The sequence below is a fragment of the Scylla paramamosain genome, chromosome 19 (assembly GCF_035594125.1).
Source record: "Scylla paramamosain isolate STU-SP2022 chromosome 19, ASM3559412v1, whole genome shotgun sequence".
In the NCBI taxonomy this organism is placed as follows: Eukaryota; Metazoa; Arthropoda; class Malacostraca; order Decapoda; family Portunidae; genus Scylla; species Scylla paramamosain.
Window position 1 is genome coordinate 17,628,642 of NC_087169.1, and position 20,000 is coordinate 17,648,641.

The 20,000-nt window shown below is 41.9% G+C and overlaps 1 long non-coding RNA gene across 1 annotated transcript in view; it reads right to left on the reverse strand.

Annotated features, from left to right (window-relative positions):
• Positions 1-16,700: 16,700 nt before the first annotated feature.
• Positions 16,701-20,000, reverse strand: part of LOC135109809 (uncharacterized) — a 43,602-nt gene continuing 40,302 nt past the window's right edge. The window contains exons 2-3 of the long non-coding RNA XR_010272908.1: positions 18,441-18,654; positions 16,701-18,240 (exon numbers count right to left, since the gene is read on the reverse strand). This is a non-coding gene — a long non-coding RNA (uncharacterized LOC135109809). The remainder of the gene's footprint in view (positions 18,241-18,440; positions 18,655-20,000) is intronic.

Below are 20,000 nucleotides of genomic sequence, written 5' to 3' on the forward strand. Positions count from 1 at the left end.
GATAGGTGAGACAGTGGCTTAGTGGAAGGAAGTGGATTAATAGCTTGGGTAAAATGAATTAAAATAACATGGGAAGGTTTGTAATGTGTGTGTGAGCGAGTGGGCGTAGGTGGATCATTGTTTCCCACGTGTGTTGATGGAGTGGGCTGGGCTGGGAGGCGAGGCGGCGCGGCACGTGTGGACTCAGTGAAGTAATGGTTAATTAAGTTAAAATGCGTGTTTAGCGAACTTGTGCTTGCTTTATTAAGTGCTTCTGCCTTATCATTGTTATCATTATCATTATTATCATTCCCGGCCTTTATAATTCAAAGACAAATGTTTATGTTATCCTTTCTTCATTTCTATAAATCTGCTGACCATCTACCTCAGGTCATCCCAGTATTTTTTTTTCTTTTTCTCTCCTCTCTCCTACTAGTTCTATGCCTGCTGTCAATTTAGCTTCCCATTCACCACTCATCTATTCCAAGCTACCTCAGCAAAAGTCCTTATCTAATCTCTCCATCTGCTTACTGTCTGCTGTCCGTCTTTGCGCCTTCTCTCTTTACATCTCATCTTTGCATTTCTCTCTCTGTCTGTCACTCGTCTATTCCAAGCCACCATAGCAAAACTTATCATATCTTTCCCATTAGTTCTTTATCTACTAATGCATATTCTACCTACTCTATCAAGTAATTTTATCTTATCTCTCCATTTAGCTTTCTGTCTACTACTTGTCTGTCAAATCACTCCAGCCTAACTTACCTAATCTCTGCATTCTCTCTCTCTCTCTCTCTCTCTCTCTCTCTCTGCCAAGTGTGCGTGTCCCATCCCACCCCAGCATATCACATCTTATCTTTTATGAATTCACTCTTATCACCTCGTTATTCATTATCACCTTATTTCTCACTCTCAATAAGACTCACCCGTATTTTGAAATGCTTTGCTCTCTCACCACGACTATTTCGAAAGGCCACAGAGATGATTATTTGGGTTCTCAGAGTGTTTCTCCTGTTAATAACATAAAAATCGTGTTAATCTGTCACTAAAACCACAAAAACATCCTTAAAAACCCGTGTAACTTCAAGTATATTAAAAAACCCTTTGCTCTGTCACCACGACCATTTTTAAAGGCCACAGACATGATTATCAGGGTTCTCAGAGCGTTTCTCCTTTTAATAACATAGAAATCTTGTTAATCTGTCACTAGAACCATAAAAAGACTCTTAAAAACCCGTGTAACTTCAAGTAGAGCCTTTGGAAAATAGTAGAGGCGTGTCGCAGAAGCGTTTCAGAAGACGGTCCTTACTCTTATCACAAGGTAAACACTAACAGTACCTCATCTCTAACAGGGCTTCTTTCTTCCCTCAACAGGCCGCCCTTCCCGCAATCATGGCGTCATACTACGAGGGGAGGAAAAGACTGACAGCAGCCGAGTACATACGTTTGAAGAGACAGGGCAAAATAGTCGACGAGAGGAGGCCAGCCAGAGATTTGAAAAAGGAGGCGGAGGAGCGGAAGAAGAATGAGGAAGAGGAGGAGAGGAAGAGGAAGGAAGAGGAGGAGAGGAGGAGGAAGGAAGAGGAGGAAAGAAAGAGAAAGGAAGACGAGGAGAGAAGGAGGAAGGAAGAGGAGGAGAGAAGGAGAGAAGAGGCGGAAAGGCGAAGAAAAGAAGAGGAAGAGAGAAGAAGAAAGGAAGAGGAAGAGAGAAGAAAGGAAGAGGAGAGAAAGAAGAAAGAAGAAGAAGAGAGAAGAAAGGAAGAGGAGAGAAAGAAGAAGGAAGAGGAGGAAAGGAGGAGAAAAGAGGAAGAAAGAAGGAAGAAAGAGGAGGAAGAAGCAAGGAAGAAAGCAGAGGAGGAGAGAGAAAGAAAAGAAAGGGAAGCGAAGGAGAAGAGAGACAGGGAGGAAAGAGAGAGACTCCAACGCCTGGAGGAAGAGAGAAAAAGGAAGGAACAGGAGGAAAGGGAGAGGAGAGAAAAGGAAGAGAAGGAGAGAAAGGAAAGAGAAGAGAGAGAAAGACAAGAAAGAGAGAGAAAGGAACGTGAGGAAAGAGAAAGGAGAGAAGAAGAGGAACGGAAAGCAAGAGAAGCTAGAGAAGAAAGAGAGAGATTAGAACGAGAAGCGAAAGAAAAGAGAGACAGAGAAGAGAAAGAACGCCAAGAGAGAGAAAGGATACGCAAGGAAAAGGAAGAGAGGAAGAAAAGGAGGGAAGAGGAAAGACTACGCAAAAAGAAAGAGGAAGAAGAACGAGCCAAGAGAGAGAAGAGACTGAAGGAGAGACAGCAAAAGAAACTAATGAAGAAACAAACCAAGGAACAGAGGGAGAGAGAGGAGAGAGAAAAACGAGAGAGGGAAGAGGAACAGGAGAGGCAGCGGGAGGAGGAGGAGAGGAAGGAGAGGGAGGAACTGAGAAGGAGATCGAAGGAGACGAAGGAGAAGATCAAGGAGAAGAAACAGAGACTCAAGGGGGACCTGAGGGATGTACAGAAGCGGAAGGATGAACGGCTGGAGAACTTCCTGGGGTGGCTGCAGAACGGCAAGAAGGACGACATGGGCTTGGCGGTTGATCTGCTGGTCAGTGACGACGACGACTGAGTGACTGCTGTCGTGCTGAGTTACTAAAGAAGACCCAGTGACTTATGTAATGAACGCCAGTGAGTGAGTGAGTGAGTGAGTGAGTGAGTGAGTCAGTCAGTCGGTCTGTTTGTCTGCCTGTCTGCCTCCTGTTTGTTTTTCGTGTAATACGTCTATCTAAATGAAGAAAATGATGAAAACAAAAGACTGACGATAAAATACAGATTCGTGACTTTTCACAACAGAAAACGAAAGATGGAAAAGTTCTTGATGAAAATTATAAAATACAAATTTATGTATTTACCAAAAAAAAAAAAAAAAAAAAAAAGACGTAAAAGTTTTTGATGAAATTCGTGTTGCGTTCTTGAAGTGTTTAGATAATTTATTTCACGTGGAGGTGTTGAAATTCCTTGATGGGGGAGAAACAGTGTTAATGTGGTTACAGACGAGCTTCAATACGCTCTGCTCACCTGTATTACCTGTGCTGTTCTGGTCAGATGTTAATTAATCCACGTGACTCATTTATCAATACAGGTGATGATGTCAACTGTGATAGTCCTTTTTTATGCAAGAGTGGAAAGACACTAAAAAGGGAGAAGAAAATGCCAGTCCCTAAAGAAAAGGCGAAAAGGATTACTAAAATTAGAAGATAAGCGTCTTGAAACCTTCCCCCTGAAAGAGTTGACATCACATCATCATCAGTCATCATCATCAGTGCGGTGCTAACTCAGAACACGCCACTTTGCTCATTCACTGACTCCGTCCTCTACGCCGCACCACGGAGGCAGCTTCCAGACAGACGCACCTTCTGTTACTCTTACTGAAACATTTCTACGCCGCACCTCCACTACATACTTGAAGTTACACGGGTTTTCAAGGGAGTTTTTATGGTTTTAGTGACAGATTAATGAGATTTCTACATTATTAACAGGAAAAACACTCTTGAGAACCCGGCCAATCATCTCTTTCACCTTTGAAAATAGTCGTGGCGAGAGAGGAAAGCGTTTCAGAATACGGGGGCCTCGGCGAGATCGAGGCACTAGTTGGGAGCTCCACGCCGTGTCACTGGTGCTCTGCTCAGGGTTGTCTCTTACGGCGATGACTTCATGAGTAGGAACGACGTAGGACTGACTTCAGGGCGGCATCCTACACACTAACAGCCCGAGGTGGCCTTCATGGTGTGTGCAGGTAACATGAACTGACTCACCCTCACCTTCACTGTCATCTCACGGAGCGACAGGTGATGCAGAAAGTGTTGTAGGAAGCTCCAATTGGCAGATGATTAATAAATTAGTGATTTTATATGGTGTTTATATAATCATCCATTGAGTTTATGTAAGCTAAGGTGTGAATCACTTTGGGAATGAGAGAAGAGAGGGAGGGGGAGGGGAGGGGGAGGAGGAAGAAGAATACTATACATAGGAATACAGTACAAAGGAAGACAAAACAACAACAGAACTTGAGACCCTTGCCAGGATGTTTGTATAACTATCCCTCCGTAAATACGAATGGAAGAAACTGGCTAGCAAAGGAGGAGGAGGAGGAGGAGGAGGAGGACAAAAATCAATATAGCTGATAACAAACCACATCTATTAGTAGCATATTTAGATGACTAATTTTTCACTCAACTATTTACAATAATATCAATGGTTATATTTTCCTCCCCTTTTCTCCTCCAAATTTTCAACCCACAGCTCTCCTAACTGTTTCCCTCCCACCTTCCCCTTTCACGCAACGATCACCTGTATTGATTCAGAATCTTCCCCATTTAGCTTTGACCTTTACTGTCATGACGTCAGCCTGGCAAGAGGGACTTTAAATATAAGAACCGCCACGTGTTGGTCTCCCGGCTCCTTGCTTCCTCCATTAGTTCTTATGACCTTCCTACACGCAGTCTGGTGGAGCCTTGAGTTAAATCTACTGCTTACTTATAAGATGACGGATGTGGTGGTGTGGTGTACAGGTGGAAAACACAGGTAAAGACGTGGTACAGATGGAATAGGCTACAAATGTTATACTTACAGGAGGGAAAGTGATACAGTGATGCAAGATTACAATGGTTTTATAGGTGATATATATGTGTGAAGGTGTGCTATACAGGTGGATGGTACAGGTAAGGGTGTGGTACAGGTAAAGGCGTGACGCAGATCAGATAGGTTGCAAATGTTGTATGGAAGGGTGATACAGTGATACAGGTGATACAGTGATACAGGTGACACAGGTGAAGGAGTTGAGGTTAAGATGTTCGTCACGTGACCATCATCGTTCAAGAATCAAACAAATAAACAAATAGATAAACAAACAAATAAACAAATAGATAGACAGATAGATAATAATAAATAAGTGACCTACACCGCATCTCAACGGGTGAAATTCCTACACAGGTATAGAATAAGAAAAAAAAGTAAATATAAAATGATAGTAAATAAGTACAAGGAGAAAAAAAAATGATGGATAAAATTCAATGCAAGAAACAAAACAGATCCGATTCGTTGATTTATTGATAATTGATACTTTTACGCTTGTTTGTCGTGCTGATTCCATTAATAATTCTGTTAAGTGGGTCAGTGCCTCGTGTGTGCGTGCGTGCGTGTGCGTGTGTGTGTGTGTGTGTGTGTGTGTGTGTGTGTGTGTGTGTGTGTGTGTGTGTGTGTGTGTGTGTGTGTGTGTGTGTGTGTGTGTGTGTGTGTGTGACAAAGTGCGTCCTCTTCCTTCCTCTTTTCCATTCCCTTCCCTTCCCTCTTTCCTCCTTTCCTTTCATCTCCGTTTTTCTTTTCTTTCCCTTCCGTTTCGTTTCCTTTATCAGTAGAGTGACAGCAAGGACCTCCGTTACACAAGGCTACTTTATATAATTTAGTAGTAGTAGTAGTAGTAGTAGTAGTAGTGTTTTCTTGTCACGAGCGGTAATGGTAGTGATGATTTTTGTATTGTTGACAACAGATATTTGGTTTCGTGGAAGAGGAGGAGGAGGAGGAGGAGGAGGAGGAGGAGGAGGAGGAGGAGGAGGGAGGAGGAGGAGGAGGAGGAGGAGGAGGAGAAGAAAGAGCAACAAAAGCTTTTAGTTTTAATGTCCAAAGCTGACCAGGCATCCCTAAGCTTTTAAAAGGCTCCCCACGTACTGACAGCAATCGCATTATGTACTCTATATAACAAAAAAAAAAGACTAGATGAAAAAGAAAAGCTGTCATAGAGCTACAGAAAAGTATATAGATATAGATTATAAAAGAGAAGAGAAAATGGAAAAGTATAAAGAAAAATGCAAATTATTCACTACTTTTATTAATTCATTCCACAGACAATGAAAGTAGAAGTATGAAAAAAATATAAGAAATGCGAGAGACGTAGAGGGAAAAATGCCACCAAAGTATCACTCCACATGTACTTCAAAGTATAGATATATGTAAGTGTAGAAAGAAAGAATAAAAAAGTAAAAAAAAAAAAATGTTGCTTATTTATCAATCCACTTAATCAACTTCACAGGTAATTAAAGGCTGCGCAGGTAAGACATTAAAAAAGAAAAAAAAACAGAAAAAAAGGAAACAAATGGATAAAGAAGGTAAAGAAAAAGAGGGAAAACAATTAAATAAAAAGAGGGAAGAAAGGAAAGAGAAAAAAATAAGGTACATTTTAAAGGACTGGAGACAAGGAAGCTGAAGAGAAAGAAAACAAATAAAGGCAAAAGGGAATTCACCAGTTAATGGGAGGTACAGGTGAAGGAGGTGATTGTTTCTCTTATGACTAGTGAACGAGGCCATTAGTGATCGTTAGTTTCTGAAGGAAGAAGGCTCATGTGAAAAACTAGGAGAAAAAGTGAGAGAGACAGGTAAAAGAAGTGAACCGTTACCTGAGTGATAGGCAGGTACAAAAAAGTGGTGTTGTTAGTACGTGTCACCAGATTATATTCTCTCTCTCTCTCTCTCTCTCTCTCTCTCTCTCTCTCTCTCTCTCTCTCTCTCTCCTACTACTACTACTACTACTACTACTACTCTCTACTATTTCACAACAAAAACACAAGACTATAAGGAAAACTGCAAGAACCCATCAGGCCTACACGTAGATTAGATATTATGTACTATTCGTTAATGTACAGCCTTCCTACAGATGCATTCCAGTACAAAATCAACGGAAATAAGACTTACTGGGAGATTTTTTTCACGACATTACAAATCTGACACTACCCAGCCACTGTATGCATCTCTCTCTCTCTCTCTCTCTCTCTCTCTCTCTCTCTCTCTCTCTCTCTCTCCTCGCCCACCACGCCGTTAACCTTCCAATTGCCGTGTCCTCTTAGTAGCATAATATAATCGTTTTGTGTAAGCAGATTATAATTTTGTAAGGTAATATTCTCAGCCTAATGAGGTATTGGGTATTTAGTAAAGTTTTCAGTGCTTACAGTTTTATTTTCAGTGAGCTAAACTACATTGAGTTGCCGAAATAAGAATAAGAAGTGTCACAAGCAGTTTAAGGGTTAACCTGCTACCTGGAGCTGAAAGATCCCAGGTACCGCTGACCTAGTTGTTTCTTCATATAGATAGATCTATTGCGCGTGGCAGAGCAAGAGAGAGAGAGAGAGAGAGAGAGAGAGAGAGAGAGAGAGAGAGAAAGAGAGAGAAAAAAAATACATAAAAGAAAAAAAAAATACAGAAGAAAAAAGTTGTTAAATTAGCCTTGTCATGAAATCAATTCCGCGTGGGGTAAAAGGAACCAAAGAAAACGATAAGGTTTAAAGGGAGACTATCGAAGATGGCTTGTCACGCCGCTGTGTCGTGACTAAGCAAAATATTGAGGTAACGGTAAACCGTACGATAAAATGCCGAAACACTCATGTATAGCAGGTTAAAAATTATGTACTGAGACATCGATACCACAGCAAAGTATAGTTATGAACTGAGTAATGTTAAGAATTCACTGGTGCTGGATGCTGCATTGAGATGATCCTGCAATTTCTTCTTTCCTGGCGATCGTTTGGTGTTGGGAAGCTGTGTGAGTAGGAGGCCATGAAGTGTGTTTCTGTCTGGTGTTATTCGGGTGAGCGTCCACGGAAAAAATATGAACCAGGTGTTGGAGGAAGGTGATGAATGGGTGATACTAAACAAACTCCGTGACTGATCTCTCCTCTGCGACTGATGAGTACATAGACAGTAACTGATGACGTGAATTGGACAATGTGTTAGCTTGATGCTGTACAAAGAAGAAGCTGAACTTGTCTTAGACTCTCAGGGCAAAGAAATAAACTATAAATTGATACACAACACCCGCGGACACCTGCACGCTGGCTGGACCGATAACAATACAAGGCCTGTTCTCTCCTCTCTGACCAGATGCTGAGCGTTACCTTAGTAAAACATGAATTAAATTCCCGCATGTCAGGCTTGCTGTGGTCACAAAACGCCTACTTTTCAAGGCTATACTTGGCTATGGATGTTAAGTGCGGCTTGGTGAGCTCCCGTTGCGGTCAAGTATGTTGTCTGCTGGGCGGAAAACAAAAACAACTTAATAACAATGAGTAGATTGATGGGGATATTCACGAGTCATTACACACACAAGGCGACGAAAAGTCTGAGGAACAACACTGAGAAGAGGCCCCACACGCAGCCTGAGCTGCTCTACCGGACGGAAGCCGTGGCGGTGGCTGGCGGCTACCCCTGAAGATCAAATACCACGCCCCACGGCAGGTCACGAGGCAGAGCCCCGCATTTCCGGTGCTCGCGGCTGCCCTTCTGGGTACACACGGCTGTGGCAGAGGACGATGTGTCACCGGGGACGAAGATGTTCCCGCCACGTCCTGCACGCCCTCCTACCGCGGGGCAGGTGTGACCTGTACCACCGAGGACCTGCGGGAGGAGGCACAGCTGGGACGGACTTTTCTCTTACTTCTGACACCAGGAAGGTCATGCCCACCTAACTGGAACAGGGAGGTGGGGGGCGGTGCTAGCGAACCCTGTGGTGGTGCCTTCACTCTCCAGTCTCGCCGCCGTCACCGAACTCAAATGTCTGCCTCAGGGTGACGCGGGGCATAAATACGAGACGATAAAGGTGGCGGCATGCGCACATCATCTCTTCCTTTTTCCTCCGATACATTAACGGTAAACGGCCACACCTACTAACCGATAATCAGGCGACGATCTCATTTTTTTCCCTAAGACTACCGAGGGCCACAGAAAACGGACCGTAGGCCTCGGGTAGAGAGAACTCAGCCTCCCAATCCTGCCCTGCCGCTGGTCCCGCCGCTGCCGCCGAGTCTGCACGCTGGCCGACCTCCACGCTAGCGCTTCCATAGTAACCCAGAAACGTCCCACACTCACGGCGGAATCCAAGCAGAGAGAATAGGTGGAGGTGAACCGCGTCTTTTTATAACCTGAATTGTCGCGACGTTACTCATAAAAATACGTCACCTTGTCTTCCTCTTCCTCTTCACGAATTCCTTCTTACCTTCTCATTCTTCTTCCGTATCGCCAGGTCTTTTTCCTTTTCTTCTTCTACTTTTCTTTTTCTTCTTTTTCTGCTTCTGCTGTTTCTTTTTTATTTTCGTTTTTTCTTCTTCTTCTTCCTCTTCTTCTTTTCCTCCAGTATCACCACCTCCCTTTGATGTATCGCTCCCCTTCCCAAGATCAAGCAATTAAACATCCTCGGAGAAACTGATGACGTCATTGTTTACATCGACATAACTGACACTAATTGACCGCCTGTCTCCCAATCAAGAGCCGAGATAAGTGAGGGGAACACCTGCTGTCATTGTCACCTTTAGTGTGTGTGTGTGTAAGACCGTTCATCTCTCGTATTCTTGTCTAACCTATATAGCAAATAACAGTGATTATTTTCTATATCTTCTTCTACATCTTCTTTTTCTACCTCCTCCTCTTCCTCCTCCTGTGGTAAGTGAGTCTCGTCTACTCGAATGAGAGATCAACAAACAGAAACACAGACACAAATAGACGCAAAAAGGAGAGTAACAGAACAAAATATGTAGCTAAACTTCCTGAATGACTCTTCACCACCCACACTCTGTTGTTGCTACAGCTATTACTGCTATCTCTACTACTACTGCAACCCTCGTGATGTTTGTAGTGGTGATGATGACAATAATTTGCAGAATAAAAGTAGCAGCCTGTGTATATGTGTGTGTGTGTGTGTGTGTGTGTGTGTGTGTGTGTGTGTGTGTGGTGAGTCACGCTGCGTGCCTCTCACCACAAAACACCTCTACATCACAATTCATCTTCTCGCCACTCTCATTACCACACACACACACACACACACACACACACGCGCGCACACTTCGGCCCCTCAGCGGATATGCCCAAGGGGATGCCCAGGGTATGGTCACGTGGAGGCATCACAGAATCCTAAGACGTGGTTGGATGTCCTTAGCTTCCCTATATTAAACGTAACATAACATGATATAAGCTAACTTCTAACGTAACCTGATCTAACCTAATAAGACAAGGTTCAGTGCCATAACCTTTCCCATTGATCTTGCTATTGCCAACCATCAACCTTAACTCTTAACTAACATCAAGTCAATAAAGGATAACTAAGCAAGGAAAAGTATGAAAATATTATTATTATCAGAATCAAAAGCAATGTATACGATTTTTTTTTAAGCCATAACTATCTCCTATGGCTTCGTTTTCTATATTAGTTGTGTCTGAAAAGTATAATCAAGCAAACCAAAAGTATAAAACATCAAATTATCAAGATAAAAACCAAACAGAGTATCAGATTTTCTAAACAATAGCTATTTTTTATAATTTCATTTCTATCTTACTTGTATCTAAAAAGTACATTTAAACAAGAAGGAAATAAAAAAAAACATTACGCAATTACCAGAATCATAAGTTAAGTGTCAGATTTTCTAAGTAGTAAGTATTTTCACGATGTCATTTCCTATTTCAGCTGTGCCCATAAAATATATTCGATCCTTAATCAAGTGCAAAATGTCCAATACTTTACACCAAACTGTGGCACTGAATCCTACACCAGCAACAACAAATGCTATGTATCTGATCCAAACTAATCACTATATAATGTATGAAGGTTTCTATCATCTGTGTCGCTGTCGTGATCTCCCTTGCTTTTCTCAGCCACTAGAAGAAACAAGATGGGAGAGAAGGGAAGAGAGATCGCGGGGAGAGCATGGGAGAGGAAGGGAGAGTAAGAGAAATTAAATAAGGAGAAAATTGCAGCAGTCTAACATTGAAAAGGTTCTGCAACGAAGCCGGAAGCAGGAAGGAGTGGTAAAATAGAGTGAGTAGTAGTAGTAGTAGTAGTAGTAGTAATAACATTTGAGGAATAGGAGGTGTATTGAAAAAGAGAATAAAAAAACATCACAAAGAGGAGTGGAATTAAAAGCAAGCGAAAATCACCACCTTGCATTAACCGCATTAACCGCAAATTGTTTTCATAACCCGGGAGGAGTAGGAGGAAGTGAAAGAAAAGAGAAACAGGAGGAGGTGGAATGTAGGTCGCCACACGCACACTCAAGACTGTAATGAGAAAATAGGTAAGAAAAAATGTGATAGTAATGATACAGTTGTTAGAGAGAGAGAGAGAGAGAGAGAGAGAGAGAGAGAGAGAGAGAGAGAGAGAGAGAGAGAGAGAGGAGAGAGAGAGAGAGAGAGAGAGAGAGAGAGAGAGAGAGAGAGGAGAGAGAGTAGAGAGAGAGAGAGAGAGAGGAGAGAGAGAGAGAGAGAGAGAGAGGAGAGAGAGAGAGAGAGAGAGAGAGAGAGAGAGAGAGAGAGAGAGAGAGAGAGAGAGAGAGAGAGAGAGAGAGAGAGAGAGAGAGAGGAGAGAGAGAGAGAGAGAGAGAGAGAGAGAGAGAGAGAGAGAGAGAGAGAGACCCTATCATATATCATTGCTCCGAGGAACCGTCAACATCACGTCTCTTGAATATCAGTCAGAGAACAGCATAGGGTTACAAAAAACTACTCTGTTCTGGACTTGCTCTCCGAATGTCCACTTTAGAAACTGGTATTATTTTCCTTAGTTGTGTTAGTTTTGTTGCCACTGGTCAGAGTTCCTTCTTACATTAAAAAAAAAAAGATCAGAATGAAAGAGACCAGATTAACTCACGGTAACAATACAAAGCATGAAAAATAAATAACAATAAAATGAATAATGTGATAAAATATAGAGAAACAAAATGAAAAAAAAAGTAAAATTCGAGCGTTCAAAGTACCGCCCTGTCTCCTTCCTTTTCTCTCTTTCCTATCAGTAAGTCCTCGAGACATCATCAAGGAATATATGGCCAGTTTTCTCGAGAACAACCCCTTATTTCCAGCAGCTATATACTTTATCTCTCTGACCTGCTTTTTCTATCCTCCTAGTTTCAACACGAGCACTTGGGAACACTGGTCTGGTTGTTTTAGTTGGACACTGGTCTGATTTGGCTGGACACTGGTCTGATTTGGTTGGACAATGGTCTGTTTTAGATGGACTGGCCTGGTTGCTTTAGATAGACTGGCCTGATTGTTTTAGTAGGACATTAGCCTGAGTATTGTAACTGGACACTGGGCTGGCTACTTCAGTATGACTTTCAGCATTAACGGAGCCTTCAATCATATGCGGCACAAGAGACAGATGCCAACATTAAGATAACTCAGGATTATTTATATCTCCTCAAGCTGTCTTCAGGTGCGCGGGCTGCATAACAGGTCAGCAGGTGCATCGGAGCCAGGTATCAGAGGGAAGCCATAAACTCCTCAGCGGTCAGTTCTGGGAGCCGTGATGGAGAAAATTAACTTGTATAACATTCCTCAAAGCTTACTGGTATCGAACAATGGCGTAAAAGTCAACCAAGCGCTAACTTGTCTCGAGAAACCAGTTATGAGTCAAGTTTTCTGCCTTGGAAAGAAAAAAATGAGAGATAAAAGCAGTCATACCCTCAGGAGAGGACGCCAAACAGCTGCGTATGAGATTGAGGACTGGCCAAGATATACTTTAAATACTTTTATGATAACAAAGAGAAGCAGGTACAGAGACAGCGGCAGCAGCAGCAGAATCATTAGCAGCAGTAGTGATAACAGTAATAACAAAAACAAAAACAAGAACATCACCACAGTGAGGAACCGCAACAACAGTAACAACAAGAGTACCAGGAGGAGGTGGGGCAGCGGGAACCAGCCGTGCCCCGTTTGAATCACCTGGAGCACCTGGGAGGGGTCGGCTACCCAGCAAGGCCCAGGTGCAGCACGGGCAGCATCTGATGAACTTGTAAGCCTTTGAGGAAAGAATGGAGAAAGCAAGACATTTATCCTCCAATTTTGGATGATCTTTGTACCTTTCTTCTGGGACTTGTTAGGGACAGGTAGGGTAGAAAACTATAAGATGTTTGGAATGGGTAGGGTAGGAAACTATGGTACATTATTTCCTAATTTATCTATTTCTAACAGACTGGCACCTCAATGGGATTTTTTTTTTATTTATTTATATATTTTTTGGTTGTTCTTGGCCAGTGCCCCTCCTATATAAATAAAAAGGATGTTGTTGTCAAGCAATTACCTCGTGGATATCTCGAGGTGAATGGACGCGTCAGGGAAGACTCGAGATAAAAACAACAAGAGGAAGATGTGTACGACTGGGTCAGCTGGAGGAGAGATGTCGATCCCATAATAGACGTGGGGGAAAGAATGTCTCGAAGTATCTCATCAGTCTCCAGCAACGCTTCACTAAACACAGTGCCGGACATAGCGAATGCCTCCATGAGTGACGTGAGTTTACTGAGGCGTCATGTCATTCTGGGTGTCAAAGATGGTGCCAAACCTCCATTACCCGTCATCGAAAATTACATACAATATTTACGTCTAATAAAAACAAACTGGCTGACTCTTTCGTTCTCCTTCTGTTTCTTTTTGGGAGCGACATTTCAAGCAGGATTTTCCTTATTTGATTTTGTGCCCTTGACTAGTCTTCCTGACATATAAAAAAAAGAAAAAAAAACTACGAAGTGAAAGTGCTAGCTACGAATAGGATAATTGTGATTCTAGTAAGGAAAGTAATGAACGGGACAATTATGAAGGTTAAAAATACGACAAAATAACGCTAAACTAATAAATCACGTAGAATCAATCGAGGAAATTAAATTATACATTTTACTGCAATAAATTTAATCTTTTTATCACTTGAAGAGAACCTGTGGAAGTATTGTAAACTCAAGTTGAGAAATCTATGGAGGAGAAAGAGGAAGAGGAAGAGAAGGCTTTCGAGAAGGAGTAGGAGGAGGAAGGAGGAGGAGGAGGAGGTGAATGAAGAGCGCGGTAGTCGTGTCGCGATGTGTGGACACGAGTAGTGGTGTGAGAGGAGAGTCGTATTCCCACACACGACGACCTGGGGCGTGAACTGTGTGTGTGTGTGTGTGTGTGTGTGTGTGTGTGTGTTCCTCTCTCTCTCTCTCTCTCTCCTCGTCTCTCTCTCTCTCTCTTCTCTCTCTCTCTCTCTCTCTCTCTCCTCTCTCTCTCTCTCTCTCTCTCTCTCTCTCTCTCTCTCTCTCTCCTCTCACTCCGTCACGGCCGCGGCAGGAAGTCCTCCTGTACGTGCATCAACACACAAAGTCGTGCTGAGTCGTGCCTCCTTTGAAAAATTGATGTACGTGAAAGGAATACAATAACACACACACACACACACACACACACACACACACACACACACACACACACACACACACACACTAAGTTATGGTAAATAGTAATATGTAAAAAACAACAAGAAAATGATGCTTAGTGCAAGAAAACTAAGAAAAGAAAACACTGAAGGAACGGAACAAGAACTGTGTGAATAAGTTCGTAAATATGGAAGTTAAATAAATAAATAAACAAATAAAAAGGAGTAAACTTGTACATATAAACAAGATGAAAAAAAAAGCAACCTTAAAAAACAAAAAGATAAAAAAAAGTAGGACGGGGAAATTATTAGGTAGAAAATAGAGGGAAAAAAAAGAAAATCACTAAACGAAAAAAAAAAGTGGAAAAATCAGTGAGTTAGGAAGTTAGAAGCCTAAAATATATACATCAGTGGGTAGAGGAATCAAAGTTTAAATACATATATATATACATGAAGTGATGAGAGCTTGCGTGCCAAATGACAGACAAGTGAGATTACATTGGTCTAAGCGTGACTCCAATCAAACCAACCAACCCTCAGCCCGCCACGCAGCCTCCCTCTCCATCCCTCTCCAACTGCTCCTCTCCTGTCCTCTCCTGTCTGTGGGCCTCTGCGGTCTTACTGTTTTAGGACGAGGAGGAGACGAGGAGGAGGAGGAGGAAAGAGAAGGAGAAGGAGGAAGAGAAAGAGGAAGAACTAAAGGAAGAGGAAGGAAAGAGGAAGAAAGGAAGAAAGAAAAGAGGAAGAAAAGAAGATGATAAAAAATAATAATGATAATAATAATAATAATAATAATAATAATAATAATATTAATAATAATAATAATAATAATAATAATAATAATAATAAGAAGAAGAAGAACAAGAAGAAGAAGAAGAAGAAGAAGAAGAAGAAGAAGAAGAAGAAGAAGAAGAAGAAGAAGAAGAAGAAGAAGAAGAAGAAGAAGAAGAAGAAGAAGAAGAAGAAGAAGAAGAAGAAGAAGAAGAAGAAGAAGAAGAAGAAGAAGAAGAAGAAGAAGAAGAAGAAGAAGAAGAAGAAGAAGAAGAAGAAGAAGAAGAAGAAGAAGAAGAAGAAGAAGAAGAAGAAGAAGAAGAAGAAGAAGAAGAAGAAGAAGAAGAAGAAGAAGAAGAAGAAGAAGAAGAAGAAGAAGAAGAAGAAGAAGAAGAAGAAGAAGAAGAAGAAGAAGAAGAAGAAGAAGAAGAAGAAGAAGAAGAAGAAGAAGAAGAAGAAGAAGAAGAAGAAGAAGAAGAAGAAGAAGAAGAAGAAGAAGAAGAAGAAGAAGAAGAAGAAGAAGAAGAAGAAGAAGAAGAAGAAGAAGAAGAAGAAGAAGAAGAAGAAGAAGAAGAAGAAGAAGAAGAAGAAGAAGAAGAAGAAGAAGAAGAAGAAGAAGAAGAAGAAGAAGAAGAAGAAGAAGAAGAAGAAGAAGAAGAAGAAGAAGAAGAACAACAACAACAACAACAACAACAACAACAACAACAACAACAACAACAACAACAACAACAACAACAGCAACAACAAGAATAAGAACAAAAAGAGGTAGAACTAGTCAAAGAACAGGGACGAGGACGAGAAATAAGTAGAAAAACCACGAAGAGGAGGAAGAGGAGCATAAGGAGCATGAGTAGGGGGGAATAATAGATAAAGAACAAGGAGGAGGAGAAGGAGGAGCAGGATGAACAGGTGAAGGAGAAGGAAGAGAAGGAAATAAAAAAAAAGATAAATAAAACACCTCATTTGTCAACTCCACAAAAGGTTTAGTCCACCTCTTTTAATTAACAATACAATGAGAGCTTCCTCTATCACCTTCACACCACATTCTAACTTGAAGACAAAATAACCAGAGTTTTCCAGATTTACGGTTCCAAGAATATAAGATGAACAGGGACGGGACCAAGACCTGAGCCCTGCGGTACCCCACGATGGAAGACACGATACATAATAACACAATTATTGCCACGGTTTTCCCGGAAAGTCGTAACTCTGATGCTCCAGACGTCTAAATGAGGGCGAGGCGGCGAGACAGAGGGCGGGAAGGTGGGGGAGGAAGGAAGGGGGGAGGGAAGGGAGGAAAGAGAGGGAGGGAGAGAGAGGGAATGGGAAAGAGAGGAAGGGAGGGAGGAAGGCGAGGGAAGAGAGAGAGAGAGGGAAGGGAGAGGGAGTAAGGGAGGAAAGAGAGGGAGGGAGGGAGGGAGGGAGGGAGGGAGGGAGACGAGAGGGAGGGAGGGAGGGAGGGAGGAGAGAGAGGGGAGAAGAGGGAAGGAGAAAGGGAGGAAAGAGAGGGAGGGAGAGAGGAAGGAGAAAGAGGAAGAGAGGGCGGAAGGGCAGAAAGGAAAGGGACGGGAGAGGGAGAAGAGAGAGAGATAGGAAGGAAGGGTGAAAAACGAAGAGTAGAAGGGGAAAGGGATGGACAAAAGGAGACAAGGAAGAGAGAGAGAGAGAGAGAAGAGAGAGAAGAGAGAGAGAGAGAGAGAGAGAGAGAGAGAGAGAGAGAGAGAGAGAGAGAGAGAGAGAGAGAACGACAGGAAAATGAGAAAGAAAAAGAGAGAAAGGCTGGAAGGAAAGCAGGATGGAGAAAGGGCGAAAGAAATGAGAAAGAAAGAGAGAAGGAAAGGAGAAAAAGAAATGACGAAAGAGAAGGGGAGAGAAAGGATAGAAAGAAAAGCTACAAAGAAAGGCAGGAAGGAAGGAAAAGAGAAAGAAAGAAGAATAGGAAGAAAAACTAGAGAAAAAAAGGAAGGAAGGAGATAGAGGAGGAGGGGAAGGCACATAAACAGCTGCATGGTGGTTTGTCTGGAGGAGGAGGAGGAGGAGGAGGAGGGCGGGAGGATGTGACTTCACTGCTTCCTGAAGGCGGGGCAGGGGAGGTCAGGTCAGGTCAGAGCAGGAGGAGGCGTGACAGGGCGACAAGATCATGCTTTACGAGCTTGTGTGGTGAGGGAGTGAGTTTAGGGGAAGGTGGAGCAGGTGGAGTGTGTGGAGTAGGTGCAGTGAGTGGAGTGGGGTGTTGTTACAGCTGGTGGTGGAGACGGGAAGGCAATTGTCTAGATGTATTAAAGGGACGTGAAGTCTTGATTACACGTGACTTGACTGTATTGTAACCTGATTGTATAGGTGACTCCTTACCTTATTGCCCTACTCTCCTATAATCGTTTATTTCCCAGCGTCGAAACGTGTTATTTTGCTTGTTTTCCGCCGTCAAGACACGTCAGTTTTTCCTGCGTTAAGCTATTTTCATGTGTTTTGGTACTTTTCCGCATCAAAACCTGTTATTTTGATGTATTTTTAGTATTTTCAAGCACCGAGGCATGTTATCTTTTTCCCGAATTACGTTATTTTCATATTTATTTTTCAAAGGCGAAATCTGTCACTTTTTCTTTTTATATACGAGGTATTTGTCCCAACGCCAAAGTCCGTTATCTTTTCTTTACTGTGTTATTTTACTTTGTTCAATAAATTTCTAGAGTCAAAAAACTTACTATCTTTTATACTGTCATGTTTTTCTTATATTAGTCCATTTTTCCAGCTTATAACTGTTATTTTTTCCTACATATTTCGTCACTTGAACATTTTGTAATACGGTGCGGGCTTCCCATTGCTTTGTGTGTCTTACTCTCAACCCACACGTAGGTATTCCAGTATCTTTTGAGGACGTGAGGATAAATCTGTCACAGCTTGCACCATAATACCCGGTCAGTTTCCTCATACTAGCTGTCCAATCACTTCTTGAATTACCAGTCACGTCCCAAGAAGAGTGAGTGATGGGATGACTCGAAGTGGTCACCAAAATATATTCTTTAATAGTTATACAGTAAGAACCTGGAGTGGATGACCTGAAGATGATATAAACTTTTTCCTTTTTTCTTTTTCCTGTTACCTATCTCTTTGATTATGTTCTTAGGTCCTCCTCCTTCATTTCTCTCCTGTGTCTCCTGCTTAAATTCGAGACCTACTTTTCCAACAGTGAATTAGGAACTTTCTAGCCAACATAGACTGATAAGAGATGAGAGAGGTAGTGGATGTCTGCTTTCCCATGGCTGATACACTCTGCCAACTGGGAGCGGCGAACAAGACCGGTGGTGACTTAGTATCTTGATCCTGAGACAAAGAAGATTCGCACCATTGTAATACGTACACACACACACCACACATATACAACAGTGCCATTAACTACATATAGGGTAAACAATAATAACACTGAAAATATTAACGATAATAACCCATAATATTTCACTGTTACACGTTTATCATGCGAGTATATCAGAAAGCTTTCCTTTTACAATGTGTTTAATACTTACTGAGATACTGACAAGCCGTGTGAGATCCTTTCCTTGTGTGACTCCTTTGTGATGAGAGATGAAAACAGGTCCACAGTTCCGTTACTCTTCAATGAACCGAAAAGACACGGCCGAATGCGTAAGGAAATTGTGTAATGTATAATTTGCATACTCGGTTTACTGATCACAGGTAACACTCACCAGGTAGCGATGCTGCTCACCTGCCGCCTCTCACCTGGAAATAATAAAGGAAGGTTAATTACATGCAGTTTATCTTTTATGTGTTAGATTTTTACTTAGTTTTTATTTATGGTTTTTATGCTTCGTGTCTTGGATGTTCAGTCTGCCTGTGTGCCTGTCTGTCTATGTTCATCTGTCTGGTTGTGTGGCGTGTTTGTCTCTTTCTATTCTTGTCTTTTTTTTTTTATGGGGGTGGTGGTTGGTGGTGTGTGTGTGTGTGTGTGTGTGTGTGTGTGTGTGTGTGTGTGTGTGTGTGTGTGTGTGTGTGTGTGTGTGTGTGTGTGTGTGTGTGTGTGTGTGCCCAGGTCAATACGGAAGCAGCCATGCAAACGCTGACTCGACAATCTCGGCTGAGGGACAGACAGACAGACAGACAGACAGAGAGACACATCGATCAACAATTACAGGTAAATGCAAAGAAAAGGAACCACACCTTTGAAAATGTTACAATTAAACAAAATGAAACAAAGAATAAAATAAAGTAAATCAAGTAAATACAACAAAAAAGAAAAAAAAACAATTAACAAACGAAAAAAAAGACAAATATTAAAATCTAATACGAAAAAAAAATAAATAAATAAAATGCATAAATCTGTTCATGAGACGGATAAAATGTCATCATCTCTATATAAAAAAAGGTAATTTATTTAACCACACAGCAGTACTTTCTACATGGCAAATACTTCACGTAAACACAGATAAAGGTAAACATGAAATCAGGCAAATACAGTACTTCTTTTTTTCGTTTATTTTACTCCCATACTTTCTTCTCGCCTCATAAAAAAGTGAATTCCCCTTAGAAAAGAAAAAACGATAATTATACTCTTTTTACAACAACAACAACAACAACAACAACAACAACAACTACTACTACTACTACTACTACTACTACTACTACTACTACTACTACTACTACTACTACTACTACTACTGTACTACTACTACTATTAACACTACAATTATTACCACCATCACCACCACCACCACCCCCACCACCATTGCAATCACCAAAACAGCATACAATAAAAAAGGAGAAAAAACACGTGCAGTAATTTTCCTTCCCTCTTTCCCTTCCCTATTTCCCTTCCCCCTTTCCCTCCCCTTCCCTTCCCTACCCCTCAGCTCTACCAAATAACCTCCTTTCACACCTGCAATAAAAAAAGGAAGAGAGAAGGTGTCCTCTCTCACGTGCAGTCACTTCCCTTCTTTACCTGTCTTCCCAAAACACCTGTACGTCAATTAACTGAGCCTTACCTGTCCACCAGCCTAGAGTGAATAGAGGGAGGGAAGGCTGCAGTATGTGTGTCAATCGGCAGAGACGTGTGTGTGTGTGTGTGTGTG